At 43.4% G+C, this 24,465-nt stretch overlaps 1 long non-coding RNA gene across 1 annotated transcript in view; it reads left to right on the forward strand.

Annotated features, from left to right (window-relative positions):
* LOC141975415 (uncharacterized) overlaps nt 1-21,894 on the forward strand; it is a 93,208-nt gene extending 71,314 nt beyond the window's left edge. Inside the window, exons 4-7 of the long non-coding RNA XR_012635913.1 lie at nt 13,805-14,062; nt 15,302-15,545; nt 18,820-18,896; nt 21,444-21,894. This is a non-coding gene — a long non-coding RNA (uncharacterized LOC141975415). The remainder of the gene's footprint in view (nt 1-13,804; nt 14,063-15,301; nt 15,546-18,819; nt 18,897-21,443) is intronic.
* The last annotated feature ends 2,571 nt before the right edge of the window (nt 21,895-24,465 follow it).

The following is a 24,465-nucleotide window of genomic DNA, read 5'->3' on the forward strand; positions in this document are numbered from 1 at the left end:
ATATGCTAGGAAAGTGCTGGTAACCACCAGACCATACTTCCTCTCAGTTTGAGGGCATCAGTGGGATCTAAATGATATGTATGCCTGGTGCTAGCCCTCTGCATAGGCTGAATTTTTGAGTGCCCTGCTGTTTGTTTGGACATTTGGGAATGTTTACCAATCACTCTTGAAAACCTTTAATCATATGAGTAGCCCTTCTCTACTCATGGGAAGTCAATAGGACTACTCAAATGAGTAAGAACTACTCACGTAAATCACGGTTGCTGGATTTAGCCCCCTGTGCCATTGCTCACTTGTTCTGTGTTGTATCAATCACTTGTTGCTTGATTAAACAAAATGTCTTAAAAAAGGTGAGCATTGAATGATTGTGAAGCCAAACCCCACAGGGAATATGGCTGGAGAATAGAGGAAGTTCAAATGGTGATTTCTGATCTATTTAATGGCTACAGCGTTGGACAGGAAAAGCCACAGAAGTTTGTGTTCATTGTTCCTGCATGTGGTGGAAGAAGTGTCACTGGATTGTCATGTAACATATTTATCTTTGAGAATTAGGGCCTTACAGAAATGTAATGGGTAAAGGTTTGTTATTAGCCAACTTGGTGACCGTGGGCAAGTCTCATCACTGCTCTGTGCCTCAGTTTCCCCATCTGTAAAAAATGGGGATAATGACACTGTCTTCCCTTGTAAAGCACTTTGAGATCTACAGATGAAAAGTGCTATATAGGAGCTCGTTATGATTGTTACTGCACCCAAAGAAAGTATGCCCCCACGCCACCTCTTCCTGTACCCTCCCCTGAGCCTGCAGTGCCCTCACTCCTCCCCCGCCCCATCCTGAGCCTTCTGTACGCCACGAAACAGCTGATTGGGAGGTGCGGGGAGGGAGGAGGAGGCACTGATCGGGGAGGCTGCCAGTGGGTGGGAGGCACTGGGAGCAGGGCGTGGGGGGACTGCTGATGTAGTACTGTGGCTTTTGGCAATGTACTTTGGTAAATTCTGGCTCCCTCTCAGGCTCAGGTTGGCCACCCCTGTCTTACTGTCTTCAGTAGAACTATGTTGACTTACACGAGTTGAAGATTGGTCCCTAAAAATGAAAGTAAGTGAGGAGAACTAACACATTTTCTGATAAAGGCCAGGAGTGGTCGTAATACCTATTTAATCTATCTAGAACACTTACAAAGTGCCAATCATTGTCGTGCCTGGGTGTAATGGACAATGTTAAAGGTAAATATAATAGATACACATGGCTCTGTGGCAGCTTAACATGAAATCCCCTTTCCCCACTCTTGTTATTGCAGGTAGGCTACTGTGAAACAGTGGGGCTTGTACTTGGCTCTGCAAATGATAATATTAAGGCACATTTAAATCTCTTCCAGTATTTGGATACTACAGTCATGGGTGCCAAGATAAGAAATTAGAAGGATACATAAATTGGCTCTCACTTCTCTAGGAGCTAGCATTGAGGGTACCTGGCCTCAAGCTCCTCAAACTTTGACCAGTTTTCAGAGTAACAGCCATGTTAGTCTGTATTCGCAAAAAGAAAAGGAGTACTTGTGGCACCTTAGAGACTAACCAATTTATTTGAGCATAAGCTTTCGTGAGCTACAGCTCACTTCATCAGATGCATACTGTGGAAAGTGTAGAAGATCTTTTTATACACACAAAGCATGAAAAAATACCTCCCCCCACCCCACTCTCCTGCTGGTAATAGCTTATCTAAAGTGATCACTCTCCTTACAATGTGTATGATAATCAAGTTGGGCCATTTCCAGCACAAATCCAGGTTTTCTCTCCCCCGCCCCCCCCCCCACACAAACCCACTCTCCTGTTGGTCATAGCTTATCTAAAGTGACCACTCTCCTTACAATGTGTATGATAATCAAGGTGGGCCATTTCCAGCACAAATCCAGGGTTTAACAAGAATGTCTGTGGGGCGGGTGAGGGGGTAGGAAAAAACAAGGGGAAATAGGTTACCTTGCATAATGACTTAGCCACTCCCAGTCTCTATTCAAGCCTAAGTTAATTGTATCCAATTTGCAAATGAATTCCAATTCAGCAGTCTCTCGCTGGAGTCTGGATTTGAAGTTTTTTTGTTGTAATATCGCAACTTTCATGTCTGTAATCGCGTGACCAGAGAGATTGAAGTGTTCTCCGACTGGTTTATGAATGTTATAATTCTTGACATCTGATTTGTGTCCATTTATTCTTTTACGTAGAGATTGTCCAGTTTGACCAATGTATATGGCAGAGGGGTATTGCTGGCACATGATGGCATATATCACATTGGTGGACGTGCAGGTGAACGAGCCTCTGATAGTGTGGCAGATGTTATTAGGCCCTGTGATGGTGTCCCCTGAATAGATATGTGGGCACAGTTGGCAACAGGCTTTGTTGCAAGGATAGGTTCCTGGGTTAGTGGTTCTGTTGTGTGGTATGTGGTTGCTGGTGAGTATTTGCTTCAGGTTGGGGGGCTGTCTGTAGGCAAGGACTGGCCTGTCTCCCAAGATTTGTGAGAGTGTTGGGTCATCCTTCAGGATAGGTTGTAGACCCTTAATAATGCGTTGGAGGGGTTTTAGTTGGGGGCTGAAGGTGACGGCTAGTGGCGTTCTGTTATTTTCTTTGTTGGGCCTGTCCTGTAGTAGGTGACTTCTGGGAACTCTTCTGGCTCTATCAGTCGGTTTCTTCACTTCCGCAGGTGGGTATTGTAGTTGTAAGAATGCTTGATAGAGATCTTGTAGGTGTTTGTCTCTGTCTGAGGGGTTGGAGCAAATGCGGTTGTATTGCAGAGCTTGGCTGTAGACAATGGATCGTGTGGTGTGGTCAGGGTGAAAGCTGGAGGCATGTAGGTAGGAATAGCGGTCAGTAGGTTTCCGGTATAGGGTGGTGTTTATGTGACCATCATTTATTAGCACTGTAGTGTCCAGGAAGTGGATCTCTTGTGTGGACTGGACCAAGCTGAGGTTGATGGTGGGATGGAAATTGTTGAAATCATGGTGGAATTCCTCAAGGGCTTCTTTTCCATGGATCCAGATGATGAAGATGTCATCAATATAGCGCAAGTAGAGTAGGGGCGTTAGGGGACGAGAGCTGAGGAAGTGTTGTTCTAAGTCAGCCATAAAAATGTTGGCATACTGTGGGGCCATGCGGGTACCCATAGCAGTGCTGCTGATTTAAAGGTATACATTGTCCCCAAATGTAAAATAGTTATGGGTAAGGACAAAGTCACAAAGTTCAGCCACCAGGTTAGCCGTGACATTATCGGGGATAGTGTTCTTGATGGCTTGTAGTCCATCTTTGTGTGGAATGTTGGTGTAGAGGGCTTCTACATCCATAATGGCCAGGATGGTGTTATCAGGAAGATCACTGATGGATTGTAGTTTCCTCAGGAAGTCAGTGGTGTCTCGAAGGTAGCTGGGAGTGCTGGTAGCGTAGGGCCTAAGGAGGGAGTCTACATAGCCAGACAATCCTGCTGTCAGGGTGCCAATGCCTGAGATGATAGGGCGCCCAGGATTTCCAGGTTTATGGATCTTGGGTAGTAGATAGAATATCCCAGGTCGGGGTTCCAGGGGTGTGTCTGTGCGGATTTGATCTTGTGCTTTTTCAGGGAGTTTCTTGAGCAAATGCTGTAGTTTCTTTTGGTAACTTTGACTTTGACCATAACTTTTGGTAACTTTAACTTTGACCATAGACCCTTCTAGTGTCCATGTTGCTGAGGAAGGGATAAAATGACCATGTGTGATTTGGGGGATCTGTCTGTACAACTTATGAATTCTGATTGAATCTATTAAGTTGTTACTATGAAAACTACTGTATCACTGAATACCCCCATATAAATGTGGAATCCACCATGGGCTGACAGGGGCTGGGTCACATCTTCCCTAACCTAGGAACAATGGGAGTCAACAACCTTACGAAGAAGCGTGCCTGAGCCTGGAAACCCATATGGCCAAGTTGGTCCAGAGAGAAGTATTAGAGCAGTGGAAAGTTACCAAAGGCACAACAAAGAAGCCAGGTGTTTGAATGAGGGGATGGGGGCAGTATATAAACTGGCTAAGACCCACAGAGAAGCACACATGAAGTTTGGGCAAAAAAGAGGAAGGGGATGGACTGGCCAAGGTCAGAGGAAGCCAGCTGTGGCAGAAGACTCCATATTTCAGAACACAAACCTTGCACAACAACAGGAGGATGCTGGATGGCCCTAGCAGACTCTGACCCCAGCTCAAAGAATGCTCTAGAGTGATGAGGAAATGGAGGCAGGGAAAGGCATATGGTGTTTGTTGTTTTTGAATCGAGCTGTGTAATTTCCTGTGTGATTAAGAGCACTGCTGTGTTTGAGTCGCATGTAAAGTCTGTATGTGTTATGTGCTACACCTTATCAAATGGCCCCTGAGAGAGTTAAACCATAACCCAGAAGGTGCACACCTTCAGGTGGACTTCTGGGAGAGCGGGTGTTTAAGTGACAGGAGTCTAATGGGACAGCACTGGTTCCAGAGGGCTTGCCAGTGGTCTGTGTGGTCTAAACTCTTGAGACAGGGTGCTAAATAGATGATCTACACCCTATGTGTGTCTCATAACCCCAAGACAGAGGCACTGCATTGGCTCTGTTCAGATTCCAGAGGCTTAAAACACATGGGATCTAGCAGCTGGGTCCCCTCCCCGCAGTCTGGTGAGTGACCAAGAGTGGGAACTCATCTGGACCTGTGATACCATGCATAAGAATGGATGACCCAAGTGGTCTTTCCTGGGCCCTTCTGTCTATAGTTTTGTACGTAGGCAGGGGTAGATGAAAAGAGACAAGAGAAATTGAATGAGAATCCACATTCCTTCTTGGAATTAGAGGGGGAGATAAAAGAGAGACATGCTCTTGTCAAAAAGGAGCAAAGAGGGGAAACAATGAATTAAATTCAAAATTAATTCAGTGTTGGGGACTGTATATATGGAGGCCCAAACCAGATTAGAAGTGAAAAAGGAGATCTTTTATTTTGATACAAGTTCACATAGACAACTAAGCAGCCTCCATCTTGAAAAACTTCCTCCTCCCCTCCCCCCAGCAGCATGCTTACTGTAGCCTTCGGGCTCCTAACTGGAAATAGTTATTTTCACATTTGCAACCAGGCGGTAATAAGCATAATAAAAATACCTACAACATTACAGGGACCCTCAGGGCTTCATTTCCAGGTGTATGTAACTCATCTGTTCACATCCGCAGGAAAACCTGAGATGGTTGATTGTTTTCAAATTTTGATGGAATTTGAAATTTTGAGATTCAAAAAACAAACATGAAAAATATCATTTCAGAAGTTATTTCTCCCATTTTTCAACCAAATACACAGCTGGTCAACATGTTGAAAAAGTGGGGGAATGTTGGAATTGTTTTTATTTACCTCCTCTTTTCAACCAGCTCTAATACAGCCCTTCCCCCTCCCCTATTTAGATTCATGTGAATGTACACCTTTTGAGCTTTGACTGTGTTGTGAGTTTGAGTGACACCTAAAACTGAAAGCAAAGCTCATTCAAAACCTCCTGGTTTTGCCTGATTTTTGAATAAAACCACTACATTTCATAAACTTTCTCTCTGAAACCATAAATCAGCCCCAGACTCCATATTTACTCTAAATTTAACTCAGAATTTCTGGAAATGTGAGCCCATTTCCTTCACTACTGAGCTCAAGTTCCTCAGAAAATACAAAACCTTCAGTGAACCTAACTTGAGATTCAAGCTTGTAACTAAATCTGAACAAAGATGAATTTTGTCTGGTTTTGAGTTTTATTCTGAGGCTGCTCCCATCTCTACTTATATTTACCTTGGTCAAGGCACTAGAGTTCAGGTCTCTCTTGACTAGCCTCTTATAGTCTATATAGATCATCAGCAGTTCCTTAGTTATTTAGCCAGGTTATTTGTCTTGATACCAACAACCCACACCCTCATGCTTCAGTCTCACAAACCCCACTGATCTTGGGTAGCGTTCATGTGGCTGACGTGGTCTGCTGTGTTCAGAGCAATGACTCTCAGTCCAGATGGTTGCAAGTTTAACAAGGAACTTATTCAGAGCTATGTACAAATCATGTTGTTGTCTCTTAGATGGAATGGAATCAACAACAGCATAATTGCAAACCCACCCACCTACATTCCAGCGCTGCATGGTCACCAGGGAGGATCACAGAATGCCCACCTGTCACACACAGCTCTGCCATGCTACCTAATTTTATAGCCTGTAGCAAATAGAGATAAGGTATTATTATTTTATGTAATAATACCTAGCTCTTATATAGTTCTTCTTATCAGCAGATCTCAAAGCAGGTCAGGAGGCCAGTATCAATAGCCCCATCTCAAAGATGGGGAAACTGAGGCACAGAGAAACAAAGTGACTTGCCTAAAGTCACACAGCAAGCCAATTGCAGGAACTAGGAATAGAACCCAAGTCTTCTGAGTACCAGTCCAGGGCGACAGCTGCTAGGCCAGTGGTTTTCAAACTTTTTTTCTGGGGACCCAGTGGAAGAAAATTGTTGATGTCCGTGACCCAACGGAGCTAGGAATGAGGGATTTGGAGTGTGGGAGGGGCTCAGGGCTGGGGCAGAGGGTTGGGCTGAGGGCTGCAGGGTGGGGCCAGGAATGAGGGGTTCAGGGTGTGGAACAGGGCTCAGGGCTGGGGCAGGGCATTAGGGTGCAGGAGGGGGTCAGGGCTCTGGGCTGGGGGTGCAGGCTCTGGGGTGGGGCCAGGGATTAGGGTGCTGGGGTGCAGGAAGGGATTCTGGGTTGGGGGGGTTCAGGGCTGGGGCAGGCGGTTGGGGTGCAGGAGGGGGTCAGGGGTCTGGGCTGGGGGTGCAGGCTCTGGGGTGGGGACAGGAATGAGGGGTTCAGGGTGTGGAACAGGGCTCAGGGCTGGGGCAGGGCATTAGGATGCAGGAGGGGATCAGGGCTCTGGGGTGGGGCCAGGGATGAGGGATTTGGGGTGCAGGAAGAGGTTGCAGGTTTGGGAGGGCTCAGGCCTGGGGCAGGGGATTGGGGCACAGGGTTGGGGTGCGGACTTACCTCTGGTGGGCTCCTGGTCAGCAGCGAGCCATGGTTCAGAGGCAGGCTTCCTGCCTCTCCTGGCATTGCGGACCGCACTGCGCCACGGAAGCAGCCAGCAGTGGGTCCCGCTCCTAGGCAGAGGCGCGCAAGTGGCTTTGCATGACTCTCACCTGCAGGCACCGCCCCCCACACCCCAGCTCCCATTGGCCAGTTCCCGGCCAATGGGAATGCGGAGGCAGTGCTTGGGGCAGAGGCAGCGCAAGGAGCCCCGTGGCCCTCCTGCCTAGAAGCCAGACCCACTGCTGGCTACTTCCAGGGTGCAGCGCGGTGTTGGAACAGGTAAGCACTAGCCTGCCTTAGCTGGGCAGCACCGCCGACAGGACTTTTAACATCCTGGTCGGTGGTGCTGACCAGAGCAAGGTGACCCAGTGCCTGACATGCCACGACCCAGTACTGGTTTGCAACCCACGGATTGAAAAACACTTTGCTAGGCAGCACTGACTTCCCACGTAGCAGTTTTTCTACATATATCTCCAAGCCCTTTACAAAGGTGGACAAGTATCATTATTTCCATTTTCCAGTTGTGGAAACTGAGGGACAGAAAACTAAAATAACTTTCCCAAGGTCTGTGATCAGAGCCAGGAATACAACCCAAATCTCTTAACTCTTAGCCCCAATACCCTCCCCACTGGACTATGCTGCAAAAATAATTTGAGATAATAATTCCATTACTGTATTTTTTTCCTCTTTTTCTTTCCCAACAAAGTTGTCATGAGTGTCTTCAGGTTTTCTCAGGTGTGTTATTTATTTTATTTGAAATTTAGTTACTGAAGGATTTTTCTGCATTATTTTTGAGCTCTGAGATGCTCATCAATAGGTAACTATGTGCCTCCAACATGTGGTGTACCTCATCCCGGGCACTAAATGCCCCAGTAAAAACTATCTGGGTGAAATCAGACAATCACTACATTCTCAAATGAACTCACACAGCAAAGCGTTAAAAGACAAAAGTACGCCATCACCTGTGGGTGAACACTTTTCACAAATGACAGGTTTCAGAGTAGCAGCCATGTTAGTCTGTATTCACAGAACGAAAAGGAGTACTAGTGGCACCTTAGAGACTAACCAATTTATTTGAGCAAATAAATTGGTTAGCCTCTAAGGTGCCACGAGTACTCCTTTACTTTTCACAAAACAATCACTCCATATCTGAGACCTCTGCCCTCATTCTCAAAGGAAACCTGAACAACACCTTCAAAGGTCAAGCCTGGGAGCTTAAATTCATAACTTTGCTAGACACTAAAAATCATGGACTAATAGATATACAGGATTTATGGCTTATTCCATGAATCTATAACTAACCCTCCCCCACCCCGCCTCCCTCTTCCCCCCCATGACTGGAGAGGTGTTAACGAGCCACTTTGCCTTGAATGGGCCCTTGAAATGTATAACTACTTATGTCAATTCCAATCTATTCCACCTTGTATTTAGCTGTGACACGGAGTACATTTGCCAGACCTGAAGAAGAGCTCTGTAAGCTTGGAAGCTTCTCTCTTTCACCAACAAAAATTGATCCAATAAAAGATATTACCTCATCCACTTTCTTTACCATGTTGTGTTTCCGTTGCCCAACTATAAGTTTAAGGCCACGTCTACACTACCGCTTATGTCGGCAAAACTTATGTCGCTCAGGGGTGTGAAAAAAGACACCCCCTGAGCAACATAACTGATGCCGGCATAAATGGTAGTGTGCACAGTGCTGTTGGGGGGAGAGCTTCTACCCCCGATGTAGCTACCGCAACTCATGGAGGTGGTTTTATTATGTCGACGGGAGAGCTCTCTCCCATCGGTATAGAGCGGCTACACGGGTGAGCTTACAGCAGCATCGGTATAGCTGTGCCGCTGTAAGCTCGCTAGTGTAGACATAGCCTTAGACTTTGATTTTTCTGGAATGAACAGCCTCGTATAGGTTTAAAATGTACTTTCGGTCAATGTTCTGTAATATTCACTTTGCATACGCTCCGTCTCTGAATACTAAATGTGGTGTTTTTAATAAATGAGCTAATTTATAAAGGCTAGAAGCAGAGAGCCTGATCCAAACCCATTGAAGTCAATGGCAGGCTTTCTAATGACTTTAATGAATTTTGGATCAGACCCATTTTCAAAGCAAATGTCCTTTTTATACAGGTGAATATTTGTGAGAAATGGTTTGTGGTAGGAACCCAGCTCTGGCAAGAACTCATCTGTTGTTTGGTAAACCGTGATATTTCAGCTGTGTCCATAACAAAATCATCTACTCTTTGGAAACCAGTGTCTGTCCACAGTAAGGAGGGGTTGCAAAAATAAAGAGTGAACAGCTTGTAAGTGCTGCTGGCCTACTTTGGAACATGGGCAAAAATTGTCTAGGCCTGAGTTCATCATCTCCATTGAGCTGCCTGGGTAGAGAAGCGAATGCCAAGTTGTGTATGCATCCCACTCACCAGACTGAAATTCTCTTGGGACCGGGTACACCAGCATCAATTATTTTTTCAGAGAAATTCTATTTTCCTACTGTTGAAAACAAAACCAAGAATTCTGTGGGAAACGGTTAATTGCACATAACAGGAAGAAAATTTGGAGTTACCTGGCACTTGTTTAGTCAATTTCAAATTCTGAGGGCAGTTCTGTGTTACCTTCCAATGAGGAATTTGAAGGATTTAAAGAAATAATAATAGTGTATGGAATCACATAGAGAGAATGCGAAATGCAGAATTGTACTGTGCTATGAATTCTGTTGAGAAACTTAGACCATATCCTTTACTGTGGTATAGAGGCCCAGATCCTGAAAGGTATTTAGGCTCCTAACTCTCATTGATTTTCATGGGAGTTAGGCACCTGAATATCTGTCAGGATCTGGGCCAGAGCACTTTTCAGTAATGTATTAAGTGATGTGGCGTTCACGCCACACTAGCCCTGAGTGTGTTTCATGTGGGCTAGAAGGGGACAATTAACCTTATATGCTGTACCTGGAGGGCAGCCAAAGATTGATCAGGCCTAATTTCAGATGAAGCCCACCTGTGGGAGACCTGGGATAGGAATGTAAAGTCAGGAAATGCTAGCAGGAGGAGACTAAAATAATGCAAGCAGGTATCTATGTAACGATAGAATGGATTCTGGCACATATTGGAATACCTGGAAATGAGATGGCTGACAAAGCAGCACAACGTGCTCTAAAACATGAGGAGGTGGATATTAAGATACCCTTAAGTGGACAGGAAGTTAAATGTGTGAGCACCAGGGAGCTAGCAAAGGAATAGCAGGGACTAAGGAAACAAAAGGGCAAAGGTTCTATGATGTATGCTCAACAATCGGAGGTAATACTATACTCCACAGTCATGAGAAAAAAAGTGAAGTAGTCATTTTCAGAGTGTTAGAAGGTCATTGTGCCTTAAATGACAAGTTAAACCTCCTAAAAAGACATAAAGATGGGCTGTGTACTATGTGCAAAACCAAAGACACTGTTGATCATGATTTTATGGCATTGTGGGAATATTCTTTGTGGGAATATTCATTGTGGGAAAGAAGGCTTCTTTATGAAAAATTGAGTCGGCTCGGAATTGAAGATTATTTTTTTCCCCCTAACGGGCCTACTGACAATGTCAGGGAAATGGAATAGTTGAAAACAGCCTTGCTATGTTTCCTTAAGGATACTAGACTGAGTGAAAAACAAAAACAAAAAACTTGGCTAAAAATTAATGAAGTGGCAGTCATAGCCTCGTATGATGAGGCTGCTGTGCCAAAACCAAAGACAAAGGAGGAGACTATGGGAAAGGGAGGCAGTCCAGGACAAAGAGGAAGTCCAGGGGGAGAGTAAGCCCTTGGATCCTGCCCTAGACTAGGGTATCTGGCAAGATGCCAAGAGGAGTGAAGTAGTCACTGAGAACAGAAGAAGTTCTAGTAGCAAACCCAGAGAGATACTGGGAGATAGAGAGGTGGGGTAGAAAGGAACCCAGGGAAACAGCAACCAGGACTGAGGCAGAGCAGACCCGGATTGCTAGTCATATAGTCCCTGAGCTGAAACCCGCAGTAGTGGGCCTGTCTTCAGGACCTAGAGGTGGGACGGAAGACTGTCTGAGGTGGCATCTGGACTGCTTGTCCAGTGGGACTTTGATACACTGGAACGGGAGATTTGATACACTGGCCAAAGGACTGTGTCTTGAAGAGGGAGCACTTCGAGTCACAAAGAGAGAGGGATCACAGTATGAGCAACCGATAGCAGGGGGAGCCATAAGGGGTGAAAAGTAATTCCCAGACCTAACCACAAGGAGGTGCACCTGTGCTGTGTGGAGCCCTCAAAAGATACTACCTTGTCCTCACTCGCCTTGTGTGACTATCATTTGACTCCTTCCTTCCTTCCTTCCTTCCCCTGGATGAAAATGGCATGAGTAGTTAACAAAGAGACAAACTATGCTTGTTGTGCTATGTGTTTTTATCCGTGAAAGCAGGTCCAAGTGGTGCAATTTTTCTCATACAGACCAAGCCTTACCAATGTTACTTTTTAGTCTTATTATAAAGCTAACACAATAGATTTTTGTCACTACAGACATGACTCTGAATATACACATGGAGCAGTAAGTTTTCATTTTTACATAATAAAGCTTTTAATTTTGTTTAAAGGAGGGGGATTACTATTTATTTTTTTAAGGTTTCCTCTTTTGTTTTTTTTTTAAACTTCGAAATGTCATGGACCCCATTCTGTTATATACTCACATTTCAGACCAGAACCATACTTCAATTATTTGAGTTTCACAAGATGCCTGTGAGATAGGTACGTATTATTACACCCATTTTAAAATGGCTAAACTGAGGCACAAGTGGTTGCTACCCCACAACAGAGTCACATAACCCATAAGTGGCTGACCAAGGCAGGTCTAAATGTACACCCAGTCAGGAGCACAGATGTGAGTAGGGCCAGGTCTTGGGATCAACTCAAGGGCAGGTGAGCTCTGTGAGCATGTGAAACCAGGTCAATCTTGCAATAGGCTACTTCTGATCAAAACAATACTGTGGGAGGGGAAGCAACAGCAGCCCTTGCAGCACACACAAAGTTAGATGAACTTAGCGTGGAACCTAGACAAAGTGATGGGCCAGCAGCAGCACCACAGGTTGTGCTTGACCCATAATATGTGACATACATTCTTCCCCTCCCTCCCTCCATTACAGATTGTGTACGGTGGAAATACTGCCATATTTTCTGAAGGAAGGTGTTTTGTGTCCTCAATGTGACTGGTGGCCGTCTCCTCACTTGTGTATATGGCAGCTGTTCCTTCGTTGCACATTTGTGGATGGTTATTAAACGCTGTCTCTGGGTATTTTGTGCAGGGCGTCTCTATGTATTTCTGTTTCCATAACACTGTGGCAGGATGTTCTGCTCTAGGTAAAAGTCTTCAGAATATGTTTATACAGCTCGTGCACTAATGGTACTTGAACCCACAGTGCATTCAGCTATTGCCCTGTTGTTGTCATGGTTCTGTGCCAATAACAATGGCGTGAGCCACACTTCAGTGAGGTGTGAATTTAAGTTGCTATGACTGGCCTCCAGCTGTCATGCTTTCTCAGCCCCCTTTCTCACCTGACCGACTGCATTCTCGTTGATACCCGTCTGTGTCTGGTTCTCTGTAACAGGTACATAACTTTACATGGATCATCGCTCTGGATGTCCTTTTGCAAGTACATTGCTTGGCCCTAGAGCTATATCCCACCCTGGCTCTGGAAGTTAGCTGATGTCACAATTTTTGCTTGGATCAGCATCACTAGCCATCAGTGAACATGGTTTTACATTGTTAGTGCTGTCAATCTATGCCCTTTTTTCAGCAGTGGCATTCTTCCTTAAAGTCCCCCTATATTATCTGCCTTACATGACCGAGCACATTTTCAGGGGACAGTAGGGTTTAAGACGCATTCCCCTCTCTTGTGTTTTGGAGTGACTCTGTTTGCCTTATGCCTTTTTTTTGTGTTACAGGACATAAGCTAACAGTTTACGTATTCCCAGATATCAGGGATGCGTGCAAGTGCACACTTGTGCTCTCTCACACTCTCACGCACACTAATTTAAATGGTGTTAGTAAGTCACACACCATTCCTCACACACCATTCTGAACTGGCATTGTTTTAGCTCATCTCTAGGTCTGATTAGCTGGAAAACAAAACTGATAATTAGTTGAAAATCAGAAAACAAATGAAGCCAGAAGGAAGTTATGTATAGATTCATTGTTTGTTTAATACATTTTCATTTGAATCCTTTGACAGCTGTAGCCATATGGGTCTGGATTCAGCACTGAGACTGGTATTAATTGGGAGTAACTTCACTGAAACCAATGGAAATGTGAATGGAAGCTGAATCAAGCACCTGTTTATGCTCCTAAACATTCAAGCACCAATCCTGCCACCCTTATTCACTCTGAGTAGCGCCCACCTCTGAAAGTAGCCCCATAAATGTCTTTGTGATAGGGCGGTAGAGCTGAGCCCTCATATAGGCCTTGATCCAGAAAAGTAGGTGCTTATCTTTAAGCCTGGCAGCAGTCCCATTGACTTCAGCGGATGGCTCATATGCTTAATGTTAAGCACCTGCTTAGGAGCTCTGCGGTAGTTGGACCAGTGTTTATATGGAAATAAAGAGCTCTACAACTGGAGGTTCAAATTTCAGTGTAAGTATATATGTTTTAAACCATCACATTAAAACAATACCCTGGCCCTTTAGGTAAACAGGATTGTTTTATGATTATGTGTAATATTTTCCCTCTTTCCTAACAGTGCCTTCTATATATAATATATGCTGAGTCCCCTGTCTCCTCAAGCAGAGTAAATGCTCTTGTGTGTCAGCCTTACCCGACGGGTTTGGATTGTTTATACAAATAACATTGCTGGGATGGTGAAAATGGCTGAACTGTAAAGGGATAAGGATCAGCTTGCAGAAGTCCTCTTCCAAGAAGCACGTTGACGGGCTGATGCAGAACAGGAACTTGTTGTTTACACAGTTCACCATCTGTATCACAATGGCAGAATCCCACGGTATGTGTACGTAAACAGGGAGGCTGCTGCCTTGGTTACCTATGCACTTTCCTTATTAACGAGTTATGCCCTTTGAAAATCTTCCACTATATTTTCCCCCACAAGCTGAAACCCTGAAGGATTTTTTCCCCAGGGAAAGTGACTTAACCTGGCAGAGCTGGCTGCAATAACTAATGCTTAAAGGATCAGGAGAAGAAAGAATATATAGAAGTGAAGGGCCATTCAGGATACACAGGGAAGAACTAGGGAAATTAAATATTGCATGTGGCAATTGCCTCATGCTGAAAGCACACACCTCCAAGAGTATCAGTAGCACAACTGGGCAGCAGTTCCCAACAGCTTGGAGTAGAGAGAGAGGCTTGTCAGTAATTGGCAGGCCTGTTAAATTGCTTCTCAACCCTGACCAAGCTGAGTTCAAGCTCACTGCTCTCTTTGGAGTAGCTTCCTTGCCAGTCTCTGGGATTCAATCACAAGGTCAACCGCCTGCAGGTTATGTAATTTGGGATTTGCCACCCCAGGGTACACAGAGTCCCATGCTAGCGAGGGTCATCTTGTACTGTTGCCATGATAGGTGCACTGCAGCTGCTGATAGAGCTGGCCTCCCCACTTCTTCGATAGGGAAGGTGCTGGTGAGGAGATTAAAACCCTGCATTTCCTTGTTGTTGTTCAGGCTGGGGAGCTGGGATTCATGAGTGAGAGGCATGTAGATGGATGTCCCCCAAGAACAGGGGAGCCAGGAGTGGGAGCTAATTCGGTGCTGGGTTGCAGTAAGCACAGCCACCAGTGAATCCAACACTGACAGCTAGGATTGCTATGAAAATCATCCAGCATTTAATTACCTCACTAGCATCTTTCTCACCTTCTAGAAATGTGCTGTATAAACAATAAACAAACACCCACTGGAGATGAGGAAACTCAGGAAGCATAAGAAACCTCCAGGAGGTTTTCTTGAGCTGGGATGAAGCAGGAGAGAGTCTCATACTACCCAATTACAGCTGTATCCACAAATGAACTATATGATGCCCCTTCCACCTTTCATTATGCTGCCGTATCTTCCTGCAGGTAGTTCACTGGCATCTCCTGTGGCATCAGCTTTGCTCTTCTTACAAGTAAAATGTAAGATTGGGGATTGGTCCTGCTTTGAGCAGGGAGTTGGACTAGATGACCTCCTGAGGTCCCTTCCAACCCTGATATTCTATGATTCTATATATCATTTCACTCTTCTTTCATCTCTTTCAGCTCTCTGCAAGGCAAAGATATCGTTCACACTGCTACTCACAAGCTGTCTGCAGCACTGGCTGGACAAATAGAGATGATTAGCATGAATCTACAAGATGGGGCAAATCATCCTGCTCTTCTGGGGCATGATTATGGTGTGTTTATGTGATGAGGCAAATTCTGCTCGTCCCCCATGTGGGGAACTGTACCTTTAAGAGACTCTGACATGTGCCAGACTTGGAGGATCTTGTGAACAGTGGAACCGGTGAGAGTTGGTTGAAAGTAGTTGGAATTTTTATAACTGAAAATTTTCATTTAAAAATAAAGGGAAAAAATCTGACACCCCCCCCTTTTTTTTTGAGAATTTCCCTTGCTCCCCTCACCCCCACTTTTAACAGGTCTACAAGTGGCTTAATTTTCCTGCATGCAGGGGGACAGGATTTGTGGAGCCAATGTAAGGAGTGTGCAACCTCTGTATGTTCTCTGATTCTGCGAAGTTACCTGTGTGTCACGGCAAATAGGGAATTTGAAGGTGGTGGAAGCAGGGATACATAGAGCCCTGCACTGATACAAAATGTGTACCCGCATCCGATCTGCAAACATGGTTTGCAGATATCTGCAGATTTGCAGGGCTCTAGAGATAGGGCCAGTGGATGCAAAGGTAATTCCCCTCCGTGAAAGAGGATGAAGGAATAGATAGTACAAAGGTTACTTCAGCCTTGAAGCCATGAGTGTGGCCTGGGACAAAAGATTATTTTGCCCAAGAGTCTGAGTCAATCTTCTTCATACAGGCCAGCTGCTGAGGTTGATTCTGGAGGTAGGATACAGAGCTAAGTGAACAAATCCATGCAAGGGCATCAAACTGTTAGTTGTCTCTTTTTCTTGGTTCAGAGTATCCAGCCAGCAACACTATTCCTGACAGAACCATGTTAACACATCCCACACAGCACACCGTACAACAGTGTATGTACCAGTGTATTCTAGGACACTTGAAGCATCTACATCCTGGTGCCCAGCACCGTTATTGAGAATTAAGTCAGGCTTTAAATTTTCCTCCAGATATTTACTCCTATCTACTGGGAGAGTTGTGGGGGATTCTGGGAGTTTTGTGTGACATTCCAGAATTCCGCACCCCCAGTCAACCTCACTACAGTTTGTCAGCTTGAATCTCGGACTGAATCAGACTGGAGTAGTCATGTTGGCTCTTTACACTAGCAGCCAGTCTCACAAGAGATTGGTGGGCCTGGGAAAGCCATGCAACTGATGATGGTCAGCATTAGTAATACGTGGAATCCAGGTTATATTAAAAAGTTCAATATAATAGGACTGAACTATGGTGTATAGGGCACTGCCTCAGAGAAGCCTAAGGAGGAGCAGTGGTTCCAGTGGTCTGATATTAATGCCGCCCTACCCATTTCCTGGAATGTCTTGTCTTAATGGAGCACTCATTTTGAACCACAGCCTCAAACTCTACTCAAAAGTGGGATGATATAGTCCTGGGAGTGGCTACAGAATGTCCAAATGAAGGATATCTTGAGCTTTCTCTGTATGCATCTTGGACCTACCTAAGAGCAAAAGACTATCCCAATGAAAGTTTCATTCTTCATACACAAGGCAAGAGTCATTGCTTTGTGAACACTAGTTACAAATACACAGCATTACTTCCTGGCACACGGGGTGTGGGCAAGTGTATAATAGGGTGAATGCTGTGGAGAAGCCTAAGAACACTTGTTTGTATGAGAAGAGACAGAAAGTGGGACACCTTTCCATCATGCACCAGGAATATTAATGGGGTCTCAGTGCAATGGGATCGGTGCAATCCTGCCAGGCCTTTTGTTTTCTTGAAGTAGTCTGGATAAGTTTCAATAGCCAACAAGGGCTAAGAAAGGCAAATTTCAAGTTTTAAAAGGCTCCTTAGTTCTTCAGAAAGGAGCAGTAAAGGACAAAAGCACTTTAAAAAAATTGTACTTTACCTTTATTGCACGTATTACACTAAAGAACATTGTCTAAACCCAGAGCCAAGGTGACACTTCAGCCACTGAAATCCAGGTGTAAGGAAAAAGATGTTAGTCTCAGCCAGACACCAAAGGCAGAGTGAATCGCTACGTTTCAAGGAGATATAAAAAATCTGTGTGAAAAATGCAGAGTAATGTTTATTTTTAAAGGAAAGACATCCCCCCTCCCCGCCCCCAATAGAATCATAGAAATGTAGGCCTGAAAGGGAGCTCCAGAGGTCATCTTAGCCATCCCCTCCACACTCGGAGGAAAGATTTAAGTATACTATATTTTGTTCATGGTACAAAATGAAATACAGTGCAAATTTTCACATTTGTGTGGTACCACAGCGTATGTTCTTTTGCTGAAGTAGGGAAAATGTGGATATGGCACATTAGGCATCACATAAAGATGCCCCTTAAAATACAGCACAGATGGTCAAAATGCTCATGTCAAATGCAAATTATGCAGCGAAGCTGATGGACAAATCCTGGATTTTGCCACAGAAATGTTGCTTTCTGCTCTTGAGCTTCTCCTCCCATCAGTTTGTTTTCCTCACCCTCTTATTTTGTCTGTTTTTTGGTTTTCCCCACTAGGAAGAGTTTGGATTTCCTGTGCCTGCTTCCGTACATCTTCCTTAACAGGACAAAGTGGGAGAGAGAACCTTCCATCCTAAGGACTAAAGCTGATCCAGAACTTGGTTCTCTCTGCAAATTTCAATTTTTGGAGGAAATTCAAAACACTGAAAAAATTGATATGAAAACCAAAATATTTTTATTCTGAAATGTTGCTGCAGGGCCTAATGGGAATTCTAGTTCAGGTGCCCCACTCACCTCGATAGGCTGGGCTTTCTGGTCAGACTACATCTCCCATGATACACCACGGTCTTCCCTCTTGGAGATGGGAGATGGTGCATCATGGGAGTCCCTGGCTATGGGGCATCATGAGAGATGTCGTTCAGCCAGGGAGCCCAGCCCATAGAAGACAATGGGGACAAGAGGCAACTGAACGACAACTACCATGAGGCACCACGGCAGAATTTCAAAGTCAAAATATTTTGGTTTTATAGCATTCAGTTTTTCAATGTTTACATGGAAAAACAACAAGGAGTCCGGTGGCACCTTAAAGACTAACAGATTTATGTGAGCATAAGCTTTCGTGGGTAAAAACCTCACTTCTTCAGATGCATGGAAAAAGTTTGAGCAGCTCTTTTTGAGGACATCATGTATCACACAAACCTTCTTTCAGGGATGACGTGGGGAGTGTCTGTGTTTAACTTAGCATCCAGGCTTGTCTGAAGGAAAACAAGCAGCAGCCACTGAGCTACTCTCCTGCAGACCTTAGGAAATCCACATTAGGGGAGACTGTGTATCCGATTCTAATGGTGAAGGAGCAGGGGCAGAAGAGACTATAGTATTTGTGTGGCAGTTACCATACAATGCTCCCATAAACAGCCACATAATTTCCAGTTTGATGCACAATTAATCAAAAGATTATTACAAGACTCCTTCCATTTTTTAACATTTAAGTTTCATGCCTCACAGGTCTTCACTAGAAACTTATACTATAGAAGACTGGAAGGGACCCTGAGATGTCATCTTGTCCAGCCCCCCGTGCTGAGGTAGGACAAAGTAAATCTAGACAATCCTTGACAGGTGTTTGTCTAGCCTGTTCTGAAAAACCTCCAATGACGGGGGTTCTACAACCTCCCTTGGAAGCCTATTCCAGAGCTTAACTACCCTTGTAGATAGAAAGTTTTTCCTAATATTTAACCTAAATCTCTCTTGCTGCAAATTAAGCTGATAACTTCTAGTTCTACCTTCAGTGTACATGGAAAATAATTGATCACAGTCCTTTTCATAACAGCCCTTAACATATTTGAAGACTGTCAGGTCCTAATCCAGCCCTCTTTTCTCAAGACTAAACATGCCCAGTTTTTTAATATTTCCTCATAGGTCAAGGTTTTCCAAACCTTTCACAATTTTTGTTGTTCTATTCTGGACTCCCTCCACTTTGTCCACATCTTCCTTAAAGTGTAGCACCCAGAACTGGACACAGTACTCCAGATGAGGCTTCACCACTGCTGAATAGAGTGGGACAGTTACCTCCTGGGTCTTACATATGACACTGCTATAAAAACATCCCAGAATGATATTAGCTTTTTTCGTAAGCCCATCACATTGTTGGTGCATATCCAATTTGTGATCTGCTACAACCCCCAGAGCCTTTTCAACAATACTTCTGCCTAGCCAGTTATTCCCCATTTTGTAGTTGTGCAGATGATTTTTCCTTCCTGAGTGTAGTACTTTGCATTTGTCTCTGTTGAATTTTGTCTTGTTGAATTCAGACCAATTCTTCAATTGTCGAGGTCATTTTGAACTCTAATCCTGTCTTCCAAAGGGATTGCAACCCCTCCCAGCATGATCTCATCTGCAAATTTCAATTAGTTTTGCACTCACCTTATAGTAATTTCATCTAGACCACATTTCTCTAGTTTGCTTATGTGAATGATTCAGACATATTACTAGGCCAGTAACCCTGTCAAAGATGGAAATTAGGTTGGTTTGGCATGATTTGTTCTTGACAAAGCCATGCTATTTATTTATTTATATAATAGCCATGCTATTATAACTCTATTATCCTCTTGGCACTTACAAACAGATTGTTTAATAATTTGTTCCACTATCTTTCTAGGTGACTAGTCTATAATTTCTTAGTCCTCTTTGTTCCCCTTTTTAAAGATATGTACTATAATTACCTGACTCCATCTTTTGGGACCTCACCTATCCTCCATGAGTTGTCAAAGATAATTGCTAATGGTTCTGAGATTGCTTCAGGTGGTTCCTTAAGTACTCAAGGATGAATTCCATCAGGCCCTGCCAACTTGAATACATCTAACTTATCTAAATATCCTTTCCCTATTTTGTCTTGCATTCCTTCCCCCTTGTTGTTAATATTGTGTTAAGAATCTGGTATTGGAACAATTTACCAAGGGTCATGGTGGATTCTCCATTACTGACAATATTTAAATCAAGAGTGGATGTTGCTCTAAAAGATCAGCTCTAGGAATTATTTTGTGGAAGTTCCATGGCATATACTATACAGGGGATCAGACTAGATGATCACAATTGTCCCTTCTGGCCCTTCTGGCCTTAGATTCATAGATTCTATGGTCCCCATTAATGTTTTTAATGAAGAATGAAGCAAACTAGGCATTAAACACCTCATCTTTCTTGATGTCACTGTTGTTAACTTTCCTTCCCCACTAAATGGACAACCTGGTCTTGGTCTTTCTCTTGCTCCTAATCAGGGCTGGATTATGACATTCTGAGGCCCTAAATTATGTCAAGTGTAAGAGGCCCCGTACCATAAAAATATTGAATTTATTATTTTCACAGAAAGTACATTGACTATATAAACACAAGTTTTATATCTGCATATATACAAAGGCGAAGTTGTAAAAATAGAATAATCTAACTAAAACATGTCATGCAATATGCCTGTTTGCATTATAAAGTAGTTTCAAATTAACATATTTTTGTCTGATTTCTTAATTAGTAGATGTGAAAGCTTTATATCTACAGCAACACAAAAGCTGTCACAGTTACACAGACCAGCTTACCTAATGGAAGCAGTACTACCTGCAGTATGTCTGTTTGCACATCACATTAATTTTAACAGTGAAATTCAAAACATTTTCTTTCATGATTTTTGAAAAGCAAAATCATTGATGATGTCCTCAAATGCTAAGCTACGGAGTTTGTCACTTTCAATACACAGAATGCTTAGGGCAGATAGCTTTTCTTACAGCATTTTCTAGGCAGACATCTCTCTTCGTGTTTGCTTCTCTATCCTCTGTCTCCCCCAGGATCACTAATTAATCTTGAGTAAACACCTCGGACACACAGAATGACAGCAAACTATACACGCGAAAGAGAGAGAGAATTTACCAGAAAAAAGACTTGTAATCTCTAGTCAGGCATTGATAAAGTGAGAAAAACTAGTCTATATTCAAGCAAATATATTGAATATTAGAGGCTTTAATAGCCTATAAATCATATATGCACATAGTTTGAAATAACTTGCTCACCCAGTACTCAGAATATTTGGATATATATGTATATCTTCCTTCACTTCTCTCAAAACCCTCTATTTATCCTTTCATCAGCATTCTCTGATATTTACTGTGAAGGTTCCCGAAACTGATGGAGGGAAGCGAACACACATTTATCCTCCTCAAGAGCCACTCAATCCAAGTCCGTAAGACGATCACCTGCAAACTCAATCATGTGAAGCATGGATAGTGCATGAAGCGGAGAGCGGTGTGCACACTAAAATACAAAATTGTATGTATGTACAGATCAAAAGAAGAAAGAACACACTAACACTTAAGAAAACAAAGAAAAGCAGGAGCGAAGGCACTATACGACTGAGCATGCTGGACTGTAAACAAAAGATGGCGGTCTTCTGGCTATTACCAGCTAAGGGGGACACTATACATGACGTCAGTCCTAGGATGAATCCCATATGAGTATGAGCTTGGTAGGATTGCTTCACGACACTGCCGTGTCCGAACTCACATTTTTCCCGATTTTATCGGCAGTAAGATCAATTATTTATTTATTTAAATAAATTATGAAGGCATGGTCAGAATTTTACCAGTAGCAGGTGGCCAAAAAATCGCTGCCTTAGGAGACTGATAGCAGACTTACTCATAGAAATACTAATTTTACAAGTGCAATTATCATTTTTTTTCTCAGTCCTGGTCCTCCCACCTGTCAATAATGAACAATTAGTGAAGGGTAAGGGTAGAGTAATGGTATTTGTGTAGCCAAATGTGTATATTTTTTGTCATATTTGAATGAAAATGTCTGTATTTAGAGAGAATCTTCTTTCCCCATATCTCCTTTATTTATCAACCGATTTTGATAAAATTTGAAATGAAGTCAATTTTTTTCATTTTTAGAGGCTCCTCATATTGCGAGGCCCTAAAATGTAGCTTAGTTAGATCATGCCTTAATCCAGCCCTGCTCCTAATGTCATTATAGAACCTCTTCTTATTGTCTTTTATGTCCCACACTTGGTATTACTCATTTTGTGCTTTAGCTTTTCTGATTTTGTCCCTACATGCTTGTGTGCTATTCTTTGCACTCATCTTTAGCAACTTGTCCAGGTTTCCACTTTTTGTAGGATTCCTTTTTGATATTCTGGTCAGTAAAGAGCTCCCGGTACAGCCATATTGGTGTTTTACTATTCTCCCTATCTTTTCTTTGCATTGGCATAGTTTGCTGTTGCACCTTTAATATTGTCTTTATGAGAAGCTGCCAGCTCTCCGAAATGCCTTTTTCCCAAAGATATTCTTCCCCTGGGACCTTTTGCACCAAAAGTTTGGGTTTGTTCCAATCTGAGTTTGTTCCAGTCTGCTTTTTTGAAGTCCATTGTCTATATTCTGCTGTTCTAACTCCTTCCTTTCCTTAAAATCGCTAAATCTATCATTTCATGAACACTTTCACCCAGAGTGCCTTCTACCTTCAGATTCTCAACCAATTCCTTCCTGTTAGTTAGAATCAGGTCTAAAAAGGCTGTCTTCTTGGTTATTTCCTCCACCTTTTGAAACAAAAAGTTGCCCCCAATGCATTCCGAGAACTTATTGGAAATTTTGTGTTTTGCCGTATTATTTTTCCAACAGATGTCTGCGTTGTTAAAGTCCCCCATCCCTACCAGGTTTTGTGTTTTGGATATTTCTGTTATTTGTTCTAGAAATGCCTCATCACCTTCAACTGATTTTATAGTTTATAGAAGACCACTACTATGACATGGCCCCTGTCCCCACCCTTTTATCTTTATCAAGAGACTTTCAACTGGTCTGTTTCTCACCTCCTTCTGGACCTCAGAACAAGTGTATACATTTCTGATGTATAATGCAATACCTTCTCCCTTTTTTTCCCTGCCTGTCCTTCTTGAACAAGTTATTCCTGTCATGAGATTTATCCCATAGAGTCTCTGTGGTGCCAAGTAAGTCATATTTTTTCTTTCGTACTAATACTTCCAGTTCTTCCTGTTTATTTCCTATATTCCTTGCATTTGTGTGTAAACATCTAAGAGGTTGAGCAGATTCCCCCACTGTTATCACCCTTGTTCTTGTATGTCCCTATTGTAATTTTCTGCTTCCCCCCAACATTTAGTCCTCTGTTAAGCTCACCTTTTTAAACCTAACTTTCGACTTTTGTCTCCTGCCCCTTTTGAACCTAGTTTAAAGCCCACCCCTAAGTTGGTGAGTGGTGTGTGAAGATGCTCTTCCCCTTCTTGGTTAGGTGGACCCCATCTCTTCCCGGCACTCCTTCTTCCTGGAACTGAATCTCATGGTCAAAGAAGCTGTCAGAATTCCCTCCCCACTCTGAACTCTAGGGTACAGATGTGGGGACCCGCATGAGAGACCCCCCCCGCCAAGCTTATTTCTACCAGCTTAGGTTAAAAACTCCCCAAGGCACAAATTCTCTCTTGTACCTTGGATTAGGTAATGCTGCCACCACCAAGTGATTTAGACAAACTCAGGGAAAGGACCACTTGGAGTTCCTACTCCCCTCTAATATCCCCCCAAGCCCCGCACCTCCTTTCCTGGGGAAGCTTGAGAATAAACAAGATGAGCACAGACCAACCTTGGTTTTTTTTAGGACACACAAAAAATCCCCAATCAGATTCTAAAAGAAACAGAACTTTATTAGAAAGAAAAATGGTAAAAGAAGCACCTCTGTAAAATTAGAATGGAAGATAATCTTACAGGGCAATCAGATTAAAAAACACAGAGGATTTCCCTCTGGGCCGAACTTTAAAGTTACAAAAAGAAAATCAGGAATACACCTTCCTCTCAGCACAGAGAAAATCACAAGCCAAAACAAAAATAAGCTAATGCATTCCCTTGCTAGTACTTACTAATTCTAATGGTGTTGGATTGCTTGCTTCCTTGATCTGTGTCTGGCAAGCATACAGAACAAACAGACTAAAACCTCCCACGCTCTCCCCCCCCCCACCCCACCCCAGACTTGAAAGTATCTTGTCCCCTTATTGGTCCTTTTGGTCAGATGCCAGCCAGGTTACCTGAGCTTCCTAACCCTTTACAGGTAAAAGGATTTTGTGCTTCTGGCCAGGAGAGATTTTATAGTACTGTATACAGGAAAGTTGTTACCCTT

The sequence above is a fragment of the Natator depressus genome, chromosome 1 (assembly GCF_965152275.1).
Source record: "Natator depressus isolate rNatDep1 chromosome 1, rNatDep2.hap1, whole genome shotgun sequence".
NCBI classification, from domain to species: Eukaryota; Metazoa; Chordata; order Testudines; family Cheloniidae; genus Natator; species Natator depressus.